Genomic DNA, 4,503 nt, shown 5'->3' with positions numbered 1-4,503 from the left:
AGAGCATATTTTTCCAGTAACTTTAATATTTTTCTATGTTTTGTCATGTATTTAGACGATAACTGTCATGTCTGCAGTTTTCTCTTCTCCAATCATGTTTTGAGAGTCTTTAATCTTTTAATGAATCAGCACTTGATAAGAAAGCACAGAGGACCCTGCTTTTGTAAGTGTGGTTAACCAGTGCTCTGCATAACAGAAGCAATGCAGCACTGTTGTGTTTCCTCCTACAGTACTTTCAAATCACATCATCAAAAGTCATTATCGTTCAGAGATTACTAGAATGAAGGAGGACTGTAAAATAAGACTTGATGATTTGAAAATGAGAAGCTAAAAACTTTTGGATTTTTGGAGATGATTTGGACAGGATTGAAAATAAATAAATGGACTACTATTTTGAATCAAGAAAAGACAACCAGAACACACAACCTAGGAATTTTGGAGGTAAGTTCAAGTAGACATAATGCATTTTCACTCCTGCTGTTTAAGAGCAAAATTAACAAAATACAAATGACTGAAAATTAAATATCAGATTTAATTAATCAGTTTTAGGCCTATAGAAGGATATGGAAAAAATCGTTAAACTAATAGAATTAGAATTAGCATTAAATAGTGAATTAAATATATGTGATCTTACAGCAATTTAATGCGGTGAAAAAAAACCTTGAGATTCTTTAGAAAACAAATATATATATATATATATATATATATATATATATAAAATTGTACATTATTTTTTAAATGTTCCATCAATTTATTTTTTATCTGAACAATGACTAATAATGTCTGGACAATTATATAGTACAGTACTCATAAGGATTATAAAAATTATAGCATATCTTATTAGCTAAGAGCAACAAGTAAAACCACTTGTTGCTCTTAGCTAATAAGATATACTATAATTTACCATTTATGCCATTTTATCATACATGTAGTTTGAAATAAACGTGCTGTGTGTAATACGGTCTGAATCTGATGGTACAGTAAGCCAAGCTTGGGACTTTTTATTATGTTTTCGTTTTATATATATATATATATATATATATATATATATATATATATATATATATATATATATATATATTTTTTTTTTTTTTTTTGTGCACATTTAATTATTATTTCAAATTATATTCTATAAAGCACTTAGAATTAACATTTTGTTTGCATTGCTGCTCTATAAGTAGAATCTGCTTGACAAGTTTTGCTGCTGTTGCTTTTAAGTGATTAGCTGTACAGTAGCTGATGAAAAATATTGTTTTAGCATGTATATACTATGGTGTCAACTCGATGGACGAATCCATCATATAGTTCACAAAATGGATCACATGTGCCATTCAACCCGGAAGGTTAATATTTGTTTCCGGATTTGTTGGTGGCGACAACAGTTCATCCTTATATTTACTAATTAATTGTTCTTATACAACGTTATTAAACAGCTTGGAACAGATTGCGAACACATGGTAAGGTAAAACTATCGTTGCGTGATGACCTCGAAGTGTTTAAAAGAAAATTTGCGTTACAACATTAAATATTATGCAAACTCTAATTTCTAAAGTTCTGTTAAGATAATAATAAAATAAAGTTTTCTCATTAAATAAGGGTCAAACTTGCTGCAAATTTTCTAAAGATGCAATGCAAGACGCTGCAGCTGATGAGCTGTCATCTAGTCAAGCTCAGGTATATCCCATACACAGAATTATTTTAGGAATATGAATAATGCAAAATCTCTATAAATGCCTGTATGAATATTTCAGATTTCCATCCAATGTGAGGAGAACTCTGAGGGTCAAGATGGAATAGTTCTCTTTGACACGGAAGACTTTCCTTTAGTCAACATCCACTGTCCGACCAGTGCAGGAGATCTTCCTGAAGATTAATATAAACAGCAGTAGAGCTCTGCAGATCTCGTAATCAGTTATTCGTGGGTTTTAGCTTCAGAATGCTATTGTAACTTAAGAGTTTATGCATATTGGTGTGGATTAACCATTACAGAAACATAAAATGATCTAATAAATTCGTTGTGTCCCTAATGTCTTGTGTCTCTAATAAGATCGGTCACAAACATGATCCCTGAACAATCTAATCTGTTACGTCTTATTACATCACTGTCATACATTGTCTGTAACACATTTCTTCTCCATCTTCATCTTTCAGTCATTTTCTCCTAAAGAAACTTTTAAGCCTCTTGAACATGTCCAGAATTCTCTGCACAGCCATATGTAATCCAGCACTGAGAATGCACTAATTCATGCAACCCCGTTTGAAGCAACCATACAAATAATTTCAATTATGTTTGATGTTTAACAAGTTGTCTACATGACGCAAGGAGTGACTCATTAAACATGTAAACAAAGTTGTTGTTATTGAATAAGTCACCTATTCTGTCTCCTAAACTCCTGAAACTCCTGGTGTATCGTATTTTAAAGCAGTCAATGCAATTTGGGAAAGAAATCAATAAAATCTGTATGTGTGCGAAAATATTCAGATGTAACCCCATATGTAATCAGTAGCTTTTTTAAAAATAAGCAACTGTAATTTAATTACACACTTTTTCTCAGTTACTGTAACTGATTACATTTAAATTTATTTTGTAATATATCACATAATTCCATTAAATGTAACTAGTTACTCCCCAACACTGTGTTTTTAGGAGTCTGACGTACAAGCCCCAGACCACTGATTTGTCTAACCTGCTTTGTTGCTGTCTGTGTTCTTACAACTTTATTTTGTAGTGACTAACAAATATGCTTCTGGAAAATGTAAATGAGTAAAAGTATACATTTTAATTAGAAAATGTAGTGGAGTAAATGTGAAAGTTGACAGATATATAAAAACTCAAGTACAGATACTCCCCAAAAATAGGCCTATTTAAGTAGGCTACTGTAACGAAGTACAGGGTCATTGCAAGGGGGTGCATGGCCCTGTGCAAAGTTGACGTGCAAGACCCTCTACAATTTTGAATGGGTGTGGGTCTGGGGGGTGGTTGCTATAGTAACTATAGTTGTTGTGCCATGCTCACTGACATGCTTGCACACAAATCACATCACGCACTGGCTCATAAGGATCCACTGCTTAATAATAATATTATTATTTCCTTTCTGTACACATATCCTTAAATACAATTTTGCCTGTTTTATTGGTGTCCCCTTCAAAACTTGCTCATGAGAAATGTTATGTTTATTGTCCACCTCAACATTTAGATGAGATTTTCGCCCCTGCCATAGTGTCTGTAACCAAATGACTGATGGACCCCATTGACTTCCATAATAGGAAAAAAAAAATACTATGGAAGTCAATGGGGACCAGCAACTGTTTAATTGCCAACCTTCTTTAAAATATCTTCTTTTGTGTTTAGCAGATGAAAGGAAATCATACAGGTATGAACCAACTTGAGGGAGAGTAAATGAGAGAATTTTCATTTTTGGGTGAACTACCCCTTTAAAGTTTAAATGTGTACAATAACAATGTACCCATTTTGCTTATTTCCTCTTAACACTTAATTACTAATTACTAAGTGTTAAAACAGGCAATTTCGCTGAAAGCTCACCTTGTCTCACTGTCACAGCTTTCACCTGGCCATGTTGAGGGGCCTGCTGCTGCAGGGTCTGAAACTGAAATATATGGCTTCAAATGGTTGCTAAAATATCCTTTATTGTCATAATACCTTTTTTAAAGTGTAGGCTAAGTACAAGTTAATTGCAGATTATTTGTCTGTTTAAAATAAATGCAGACTATAGAATCACAGGGTACACTAACCGCCAAACTAGATATTCAGTCTTTGAATTAAGTTTTAAAAAAAGTCATTTTCAATCATTAAAATGTGCATTAAACTGACAACAATCCTGTACTTAATGTAAGAGCCTGCGCGAGCTAATTTACATAACAATGCGGTAAAAAAAAGGGGCTAACGATCTGTGTTTTCGCGGGTGTTCGATTTTGACAATGGAGGGAAATATACAGTGTTTTCATGTAAACTTCTGACTCTGGGGAGAACTCCTCCAAGAGTAGATATTTATGTTGATGTAAATGCTCGATGATGCATTTGGAGCTCACCTTTCTTTTCAAAAAACTGAGTGAGCAACTGTTTGCCCTCATTTGCCTTTCTCTCTTTAATCTTCGTTTCTCTTAGTTTTTGAGCCCCTGATTTTCCTTTCTTCTTATGGAAAGACATGACTCTTCCCCTGTCTTCCTAGTTCATATCACGGCTAACTCCAGCTCTTGTCTCATATCTGATTCACCGCAAGTCCGCAGCAGAAGCACCCAAGCACCTGAACTGCGGGTCGTACCATTTACATTGATTCGAGAGGGGTGGTGGGGCCCTGCACAGAATGAAAATGACTTTTTTTTTAATACCAAACCAGTGCCTAACTACAAGTTTAGTTTTGCACAGTAACTTCTTTATTTGTACATAAATGCTATACAAATGTTAGTGCATGTATATATGTATGTATAGAAAACGGAAAACCGCTGAAATTATAGGCCATCTGTAATTTAACGCCAATTTGA

The 4,503-nt window shown here is 33.8% G+C and overlaps 1 long non-coding RNA gene across 1 annotated transcript; it reads left to right on the top strand.

Moving 5' to 3' along the window:
- Nucleotides 1-200: 200 nt before the first annotated feature.
- On the top strand, nt 201-2,475 carry LOC113039158 (uncharacterized). Its single transcript, XR_003274883.1, has 3 exons — nt 201-441; nt 1,597-1,674; nt 1,752-2,475. It is a non-coding gene; the product is annotated as an uncharacterized LOC113039158 (long non-coding RNA).
- The last annotated feature ends 2,028 nt before the right edge of the window (nt 2,476-4,503 follow it).

The sequence above is a fragment of the Carassius auratus genome, chromosome 21 (assembly GCF_003368295.1).
Source record: "Carassius auratus strain Wakin chromosome 21, ASM336829v1, whole genome shotgun sequence".
NCBI lineage: Eukaryota > Metazoa > Chordata > Actinopteri > Cypriniformes > Cyprinidae > Carassius > Carassius auratus.
The sequence above is the reverse complement of the archived record's forward strand: the minus strand, read 5'-3'. Positions and strand labels throughout refer to the sequence as shown.